The following is a 10,789-nucleotide window of genomic DNA, read 5'->3' as shown; positions in this document are numbered from 1 at the left end:
TCACCCAAACCATGACCCAGACCTGGAAAACAAACAGCATCTTCATCTCTACATCAGAGCTTTCACCCAAACCATGACCCAGAGAAAACAAACAGCATCTTCATCTACCTTATCAGAGCTCACCCAAACCATGACCCAGACCTGGAAAACAAACAGCATCTTCATCTACCTTACATCAGAGCTCACCTCACCCAAACCATGACCCAGACCTGGAAAACAAACAGCATCTTCATCTACCTTACATCAGAGCTTACCTCACCCAAACCATGACCCAGACCTGGAAAACAAACAGCATCTTCATCTACCTTACATCAGAGCTCACCTCACCCAAACCATGACCCAGACCTGGAAAACAAACAGCATCTTCATCTACCTTACATCAGAGCTCACCTCACCCAAACCATGACCCAGACCTGGAAAACAAACAGCATCTTCATCTACCTTACATCAGAGCTCACCTCACCCAAACCATGACCCAGACCTGGAAAACAAACAGCATCTTCATCTACCTTACATCAGAGCTGACCCAGACCTGAAAACAAACAGCATCTTCAACCATACCTCACCCAAACCATGACCCAGACCTGGAAAACAAACAGCATCTTCATCTACCTTACATCAGAGCTCACCTCACCCAAACCATGACCCAGACCTGGAAAACAAACAGCATCTTCATCTACCTTACATCAGAGCTTACCTCACCCAAACCATGACCCAGACCTGGAAAACAAACAGCATCTTCATCTACCTTACATCAGAGCTCACCTCACCCAAACCATGACCCAGACCTGGAAAACAAACAGCATCTTCATCTACCTACATACACCTCACCCAAACCAGACCCAGACCTGGAAAACAAACAGCATCTTCATACATCAGAGCTCACCCAAACCATGACCCAGACCTGGAAAACAAACAGCATCTTCATCTACCTTACATCAGAGCTCACCTCACCCAAACCATGACCCAGACCTGGAAAACAAACAGCATCTTCATCTACCTTACATCAGAGCTTACCTCACCCAAACCATGACCCAGACCTGGAAAACAAACAGCATCTTCATCTACCTTACATCAGAGCTCACCTCACCCAAACCATGACCCAGACCGGAAAACAAACAGCATCTTCATCTACCTTACATCAGAGCTTACCTCACCCAAACCATGACCCAGACCTGGAAAACAAACAGCATCTTCATCTACCTTACATCAGAGCTTACCTCACCCAAACCATGACCCAGACCTGGAAAACAAACAGCATCTTCATCTACCTTACATCAGAGCTTACCTCACCCAAACCATGACCCAGACCTGGAAAACAAACAGCATCTTCATCTACCTTACATCAGAGCTCACCTCACCCAAACCATGACCCAGACCTGGAAAACAAACAGCATCTTCATCTACCTTACATCAGAGCTTACCTCACCCAAACCATGACCCAGACCTGGAAAACAAACAGCATCTTCATCTACCTTACATCAGAGCTCACCTCACCCAAACCATGACCCAGACCTGGAAAACAAACAGCATCTTCATCTACCTTACATCAGAGCTTACCTCACCCAAACCATGACCCAGACCTGGAAAACAAACAGCATCTTCATCTACCTTACATCAGAGCTCACCTCACCCAAACCATGACCCAGACCTGGAAAACAAACAGCATCTTCATCTACCTTACATCAGAGCTCACCTCACCCAAACCATGACCCAGACCTGGAAAACAAACAGCATCTTCATCTACCTTACATCAGAGCTTACCTCACCCAAACCATGACCCAGACCTGGAAAACAAACAGCATCTTCATCTACCTTACATCAGAGAAAACAAACAGCATCTTCACTTCACCCAAACATCACCCAAACCATGACCCAGACCTGGAAAACAAACAGCATCTTCATCTACCTTACATCAGAGCTCACCTCACCCAAACCATGACCCAGACCTGGAAAACAAACAGCATCTTCATCTACCTTACATCAGAGCTCACCTCACCCAAACCATGACCCAGACCTGGAAAACAAACAGCATCTTCATCTACCTTACATCAGAGCTTACCTCACCCAAACCATGACCCAGACCTGGAAAACAAACAGCATCTTCATCTACCTTACATCAGAGCTTACCTCACCCAAACCATGACCCAGACCTGGAAAACAAACAGCATCTTCATCTACCTTACATCAGAGCTTACCTCACCCAAACCATGACCCAGACCTGGAAAACAAACAGCATCTTCATCTACCTTACATCAGAGCTTACCTCACCCAAACCATCACCCTTTTTTCCCATTTTTTTCAAAAATGTTTGAGTTCTGATCTAGAATCAGTTTTGCATTTTAGTTCGTACTGAATAGGCTGCGGATCCATAGGTAACCATAGGTAACCGCCCCATCTCCCCTCCCTTCCTTTTTAGATCCATAGGTAACCATAGGTAACCACCCCGTCTCCCCTCCCTTCCTTTTTAGATCCATAGGTAACCACCCCGTCTCCCCTCCCTTCCTTTTTAGATCCATAGGTAACCATAGGTAACCACCCCGTCTCCCCTCCCATTTTAGATCCATAGGTAACCATAGGTAACCACCCTGTCTCCCCTCCCTTCCATTTTAGATCCATAGGTAACCATAGGTAACCACCCTGTCTCCCCTCCCTTCCATTTTAGATCCATAGGTAACCATAGGTAACCCCATCTCCCCTCCCTTCCTTTTTAGATCCATAGGTAACCACCCCATCTCCCCTCCCTTCTTTTTAGATCCATAGGTCCCTTCCATTTTTAGATCCATAGGTAACCACACTGTCTCCCCTCCCTCCATTTTAGATCCATAGGTAACCACCCCATCTCCCCTCCCTTCCTTTTTAGATCCATAGGTAACCATAGGTAACCATAGGTAACCATAGGTAACCACCCCGTCTCCCCTCCCTTCCATTTTAGATCCATAGGTAACCACACTGTCTCCCCTCCCTTCCTTTTTAGATCCATAGGTAACCGCCCCGTCTCCCCTCCCTTCCTTTTTAGATCCATAGGTAACCATAGGTAACCGCCCCGTCTCCCCTCCCTTCCTTTTTAGATCCATAGGTAACCATAGGTAACCACCCCGTCTCCCCTCCCTTCCATTTTAAATCCATAGGTAACCATTGTCTCAGCTGCTGTCTCAGCTGCTCCTCTCTCCAGTGAAATAACTGTTATTGTCCCTGCTCCTCTCTCCAGTGAAATAACTGTTATTGTCTCAGCTGCTCCTCTCTCCAGTGAAATAACTGTTATTGTCTCAGCTGCTCCTCTCTCAAGTGAAATAACTATTATTGTCTCAGCTGCTCCTCTCTCAAGTGAAATAACTGTTATTGTCTCAGCTGCTCCTCTCTCAAGTGAAATAACTGTTATTGTCTCAGCTGCTCCTCTCTCCAGTGAAATAACTGTTATTGTCTCAGCTGCTCCTCTCTCCAGTGAAATAACTGTTATTGTCCCTGCTCCTCTCTCCAGTGAAATAACTGTTATTGTCTCAGCTGCTCCTCTCTCCAGTGAAATAACTGTTATCGTCTCAGCTACTCCTCTCTCCAGTGAAATAACTGTTATTGTCTCAGCTGCTCCTCTCTCCAGTGAAATAACTGTTATTGTCTCAGCTGCTCCTCTCCAGTGAAATAACTGTTATTGTCTCAGCTGCTCCTCTCTCCAGTGAAATAACTGTTATTGTCTCAGCTGCTCCTCTCTCCAGTGAAATAACTGTTATTGTCTCAGCTGCTTCTCTCTCAAGTGAAATAACTGTTATTGTCTCAGCTGCTCCTCTCTCAAGTGAAATAACTGTTATTGTCCCTGCTGCTCTTCTCTCCAGTGAAATAACTGTTATTGTCTCAGCTGCTCCTCTCTCCAGTGAAATAACTGTTATTGTCTCAGCTGCTCCCCTCTCCAGTGAAATAACTGTTATTGTCTCAGCTGCTCCCCTCTCCAGTGAAATAACTGTTATTGTCTCAGCTGCTCCTCTCTCCAGTGAAATAACTGTTATTGTCTCAGCTGCTCCTCTCTCCAGTGAAATAACTGTTATTGTCCCTGCTCCTCTCTCCAGTGAAATAACTTATTGTTGTCCCTACTGCTGTTCTCCTCAGGTGGATGTGCTGATGCCTAACGTTGGAGAGATAGTTGGAGGGTCTATGAGGATCTGGGATGCTGAGGAACTGCTAGAGGGATACAAGAGAGAGGGCATTGACCCAACCCCTTACTACTGGTACACTGACCAGGTATGTACATCTACCCCTTACTACTGGTACACTGACCAGGTATGTACATCTAGAACCCAATCGTCACTCTGACAGAACCTTCCAGAAGTACATCCGTCTCTGCAGCACTCCACCAATCAGGCCTTTATGGTAGAGTGGCCAGACGGAAGTCACTCCTCAGTAAAAGGCACATGACAACTTTCGAGTTTGCCAAAAGTCACCTAAAGGACTCTGACCACGAGAAACATGATTCTCTGGTGTGATGAAAACGACATTGAACTCCCTGGCCTGAATGCCAAGCGTCACATCTGGAGGAAACGAGGCACCGCTCATCACCTGGCCAATAACATCCCTACGGTGAAGCATGGAGGAGGTGGCAGCATCATGCTGTGGGGATGTTTTTCAGTGGCAGGGGCTGGAAGACTAGTCAGAGAGATCCTTGAGAGAGATCCTTGATGAAAAACTGCTACAGAGTGCTCTGGACCTCAGACTGGGGTGAAGGTTCACCTTCCAACAGGACAACGACCCTAAGCACACAACCAAGACAACGCAGGAGTGGATTCGGGACAAGTCTCTGAATGTCCTAAAGTGGCCCCAGCAAGAGACCGGACGTGAACCAGATCGAACATCTCTGGATAGACCTGAAAATAGATGTGCAGCGACGCTCCCTATCCAACCTGACAGAGCTTGAGAGGATCTGCAGAGGAGAATGGGAGAACCTCCCCAAATATATAGTCAAAAGTCACACCTCATTCAAGGGTTTATTTATTAATTATTATTTTCTACATTGTTGAATAAAAAAATCAAAATATATTTTAGGTTCTTCAACGTAGCCACCCTTTACCTTGATGACAGCTTTGCACACTCTTGGCATTCTCTCAACCAGCTTCATGAGGTAGTCACCTGGAATGCATTTCAATTAACAACTTTAAGTGCAGTCGCAAAAACCATCAAGCGCTATATTGAAACTGGCTCTTATGAGGACCGCCACAGGAAAGGAAGACCCAGAGTTACCTTTGCTGCAGAGGATAAGTTCAGTAGAGTTACCTGCCTCAGATTGCAGCCCAAATAAATTCTTCACACAGTTCAAGTAACTGTGTGAATCAGGCCTTCATGGTCGAATTGCTGCGAAGAAACCACTACTTAAGGACACCAATAATAAGAAGAGACTTGCTTGTGCCAAGAACCACGAGCAATGGACATTAGACCGGTGGTAATCTGTCCATTGGACCAAATTTGAGGTTTTTGGTTCCAACCATTGTGTCTTTGTGAGACGCAGAGTAGGTAAACAGATGATCTCCACACGTGTGGTTCCCACCGTGAAGCATGGGGGAGGAGGAGGTGTGATGGTGTGGAGGTGCTTTGCTGGTGACACTGTCTGTAATTTATTTAGAATTCAAGGCACACTTAACCAGGCATGGCTACCACAGCATTCTGCAGCCATACGCCATCCCATCTGGTTTGCGCTTAGGAAATAATACAATATGAGACATACTTCACAAGTCTGATTTTGGCACGGCTTAGAATGCCTCTCGGAATGCCTCATCGACGCTGTCAGTTTCATAATGTCATAATATCATATATATATATCTCATTGTAATGGACCTATCCACTAGTTTTTCCTGTTGTCCCTAATCACATCCCCTCATTGTAATGGACCTATCCACTAGTTTTTCCTGTTGTCCCTAATCACATCCCCTCATTGTAATGGACCTATCCACTAGTTTTTCCTGTTGTCCCTAATCACATCCCCTCATTGTAATGGACCTATCCACTAGTTTTTCCTGTTGTCCCTAATCACATCCCCTCATTGTAATGGACCTATCCACTAGTTTTTCCTGTTGTCCCTAATCACATCCCCTCATTGTAATGGACCTATCCACTAGTTTTTCCTGTTGTCCCTAATCACATCCTCTCATTGTAATGGACCTATCCACTAGTTTTTCCTGTTGTCCCTGATCACATCCCCTCATTGTAATGGACCTATCCACTAGTTTTTCCTGTTGTCCCTAATCACATCCCCTCATTGTAATGGACCTATCCACTAGTTTTTCCTGTTGTCCCTGATCACATCCCCTCATTGTAATGGACCTATCCACTAGTTTTTCCTGTTGTCCCTAATCACATCCCCTCATTGTAATGGACCTATCCACTAGTTTTTCCTGTTGTCCCTAATCACATCCCCTCATTGTAATGGACCTATCCACTAGTTTTTCCTGTTGTCCCTGATCACATCCCCTCATTGTAATGGACCTATCCACTAGTTTTTCCTGTTGTCCCTAATCACATCCCCTCATTGTAATGGACCTATCCACTAGTTTTTCCTGTTGTCCCTAATCACATCCCCTCATTGTAATGGACCTATCCACTAGTTTTTCCTGTTGTCCCTAATCACATCCCCTCCCAACCCCTCATTGTAATGGACCTATCCACTCGTTTTTCCCTAATCACATCCCCTCACACACAAACTGTTGTCAATAGTCTGTGATGGTATAGTTACTAACGTTAACGTTGTGTGTTCCAGAGGAAGTACGGTACCTGTCCCCACGGTGGCTACGGGCTCGGCCTGGAGAGGTTCCTAACCTGGCTGCTGAACAGACACCACATCAGAGACGTGTGTCTCTACCCTCGCTTCATCCAGCGCTGTCGACCCTAAACTAAACAACTACCCTGGCCCCCTCTGTCTGCAGCTAGATGGCACTGCAACAGACCCAAGGGTACGTCCCAAAAAAAGTAGTGCACTACTTGGGGTGCCATTTGGGATGAAGCCCCATTATCCTATTAAACTGCAGGAAACCAACTTACAACGCTTGAGAACCAAGACGAGATCACTTAATTAATCAAATCACGTTTTTATTTTGTCACATACAAATGATTAGGTAGATGTTACTATGGGTGTATCGAAATCCTTGTGTTTCTAACCTCATAACAACGCAGTAGTATCTATTAATATATATATATATATAGTATCTATTAATATATATATAGTATCTATTAATTCACAACCTAAAAGTAAAATAATGGAATTAAGAAATGTATCAATTAGGATGAGGATTATTTTCAGGATACGAGACACAAATCTGCCAATTTTAAGGGTTTTGAAATGTTATGGTGTTTTTTTGTTGTTGTTGACAACTTGCAAATCCAATATGTCTGCCAATAAATGTCTACTGTATGTGCTACTAAGATGATGCTTTTGGATGTTTTTCCATGGGGAGTTCTTCATTCCTGGGTCCCAATTGATACTCTATAACCTAATATAGTTGGCCGATGACTATAGTGATGAGGATGTGCAACAAAGTCAGTCAATCAACATTTAGTTCATGTTTGCTCCCGAGTGGTGCAGCGGTCTAAGGCACTATATCTCAGTGTCACTACAGACACCCTGGTTTGAATCCAGGCTGTATCACCGCCAGACCGTCATTGGCCCAGAGCCGTCCGGGATTGGTCGGTGTAATATCTTGAAATAATTATTAAAGTACTGCTTTCAATATGATTTAAAACAAGTGTTTATCCTATCTGTTTTTAGGCTTAGCCCAATATTGGACTAAATGAGCCTAAAGTTACTCCTTTACAGTCCAAGTAGCATGTTAGGTTTTGAAAGTTTGAATTGTCTCTGGAAGCCAGAACAGCCAAATACTCCACATATTCTCAATTGCAGTACGATTCTAGAAACATAAATCCCTCTGCTTTCATATTAAAAATATTTTTACAAACGAGAAATACACACTTTACTGTACACTTGTTTTTTAAAGCCCACAGTATGTTCAGTGATGAGGCGTTGTGTGTTAACGGGCGGATTTGTACCTTGTCAGCTCGGGGGTTTGAACTTGCAACCTTCCGGTTACTAGTCCAACGCTCTTAACCACTAGGCTACCCTGCCGCCCGACGAGGCGTTGTGTGTTAACGGGCGCCTGACTGTCAAAGTTTCTCTTCTTCTCACTCAAATCATTGACATGAACTCCCAACTTGTAGCACCAGTCATGGAGATTTATTCTGATATAAACAGCATACAATGCAATGCACGGCACATTATCCAACTTTTCACTCGGGCATTTACAAAACAAAAAGCTCTGCTCTCACGCACGCTGCACCATACTACTCCGTACTCTGATTTGGTTCAACCTCACCAGAAACAGTAAGTTGCTAGCTAGCATTAGCTGGAATGCTCTACAACACAAAATGTGTCTTATTTGTGATGTTCGAATAATATTTACAAACAAATTGATATAAATTGTACATTCAAATCATCACTTATTAGTATAAAAATCACTTTTGACATACAGTGCTTTGCAACCAACAACTTACCGCTGGTTTGGTGCTTGTTCACTGGGCCGATTCTTAACTGAAACATCCTCCCTCGTAAGCAAGCAACGCAAACCAGCCAATAAGATGTCATGTCGAGTGGGTGAAGGCAAGACAACTAAAACCAAAAACCCACGGGCTTAATAAGGATCCTTTTTCAAAAATGTTCTCCTAAAATTACGTACCCAAATCTAACTGCCTGTAACTCAGACCCTGAAGCAAGGATATGCATGTTATTGGTACCATTTGAAAGGAAACACTTTGAAGTTTGTGGAAATGTGAAATTACTGTAGGAGAATATAACACATTAGATCTGGTAAAAGATAATACAAAGAAAAAAACCCCCGTTATTTTAGTATTTTTTATGTACTATCATCTTTGAATTGCAAGAGAAAGGCCATAATGTATTATTCCAGCCCAGCTGCAATTTAGATTTTGGCCACTAGATGGCAGCAGTATGTGCAACGTTTTAGACTGATCCAATGAACCATTGCATTTCTGTTCAAATTGTTGTATTTTAGACTGCCCAAATGTGTCTAATTTGTTTATGAATAACTTTTCATGTTCAAAACTAAACTCTCCTCAAACAATAGCATGTTATTCTTTTCACTGTGTAATAGCTGCTGTAAATCGGACAGTGCAATTAGATTACCATTTTAATTTAAGCTTTCTGCCAATATACATGTCTGTCTGGTGTCTTGTTTTGCACGCTTTGTACAAAATAATAAAATGCTACGGGATATTTCTTAACGTAGCTCTTTATTAGCTAGCTACAACTTGCATGTTCACGTATCGCCGACCATGACCTAACCATCTGGGTGGTCTTAACCAATCATAGCACAGTATGATATGGTGGTAAAATGCATCCAATTATGATTCAGTATGTCCACACATTAATATTACACCTGGGAAATGTTCTTGTTACGTACAACCTCATGCTAATCGCATTAGCCTACGTTAGCTCAACTGTCCCGTGGATGGGACAACTGTCCCGTGGATGGGACAACTGTCCCGTTAGCTCACCTGTCCCGTGGATGGGACAACTGCCCCGTTAGCTCAACTGTCCCGTGGATGGGACAACTGTCCCGTTAGCTCAACTGTCCCGTGGATGGGACAACTGTCCCGTTAGCTCAACTGTCCCGTGGATGGGACAACTGTCCCGTTAGCTCAACTGTCCCGTGGATGGGAAACCGATCCCGAAGAAACTCTTAACAAAGTGGAAAGGGGAATCCCTAATATAAACCTCTTACACAATTCAACACTTGTTTTTTTGCAGAGGAAATCCATATTTCATTTTTTTAGCTTCTGCCACAATAAATTATATTTTGTCAAATTATTATGTTTAGAACACAAGGCCAGAAAAAATAATATAACAGAATAAAATGGAACAATATTTTTCTGAGTGAAATAAAGTTGGCAATGCTAAGTGACGCTCATCTCGCGTCTGGAACAGTTATTGTCAGTGATCATTTGAAATGGGTCTCCATTTGACGTGTTTAAAGATAATTTATTCAGGGTTACAACATTTACATTTAAGTCATTTAGCAGACGCTCTTATCCAGAGCGACTTACAAATTGGTGCGTTCACCTTATGACATCCAGTGGAGCAGCCACTTTACAATAGTGCATCTAAATCTTTTAAGGGGGGGGGGTGAGAAGGATGACTTTATCCTATCCTAGGTATTCCTTAAAGAGGTGGGGTTTCAGGTGTCTCCGGAAGGTGGTGATTGACTCCGCTGTCCTGGCGTCGTGAGGGAGTTTGTTCCACCATTGGGGGGTCAGAGCAGCGAACAGTTTTGACTTACATACCAAAACCAGTCTCTCCTATATACATATTTTAGTTTATTTTGCCTGTTTTGTCATTTTCTATATTGATATTTCCATTGAACACTGCGTGCAAAGTGGCGATTTTGGCCAAGATGTAGCTGTCACAGACACGTTTCGACATCGGAGACAATCCTCATGTCGTTGCCTACTCGGGGCGCGCGGCTGTCACCGACGATCGTTTAATGTGACTGGGTCAGAGACTCAATCCGAGGGCTACGGATCTCTTCTTTTTTTTCAGTCCCAGACATCCCAAAAAATATTCAAACATGTTTGAGTTTATCAACACTCTCACACTATCTTCAATACTCTTGTTGTGTGAGATGTGCAACGACACGTTTTGAAAACAGGGACCAGCAATGGCCAATAGGAGCTCGCCAGACTAGAGGCCAGTGAGCTGATGACGTTGTTCCGCATCACCCAGAATGTATAGAGTAGCAGGAGCAAC

The 10,789-nt window shown here is 43.7% G+C and overlaps 1 pseudogene; it reads left to right on the top strand.

Annotated features, from left to right (window-relative positions):
• LOC123999441 overlaps positions 1–9,257 on the top strand; it is a 22,001-nt pseudogene extending 12,744 nt beyond the window's left edge.
• The last annotated feature ends 1,532 nt before the right edge of the window (positions 9,258–10,789 follow it).

This window comes from Oncorhynchus gorbuscha, linkage group LG16 (assembly GCF_021184085.1).
Source record: "Oncorhynchus gorbuscha isolate QuinsamMale2020 ecotype Even-year linkage group LG16, OgorEven_v1.0, whole genome shotgun sequence".
Classification (NCBI taxonomy): Eukaryota; Metazoa; Chordata; class Actinopteri; order Salmoniformes; family Salmonidae; genus Oncorhynchus; species Oncorhynchus gorbuscha.
Note: the sequence above shows the minus strand (reverse complement) of the source record. Positions and strands in the feature narration are given on the sequence as shown.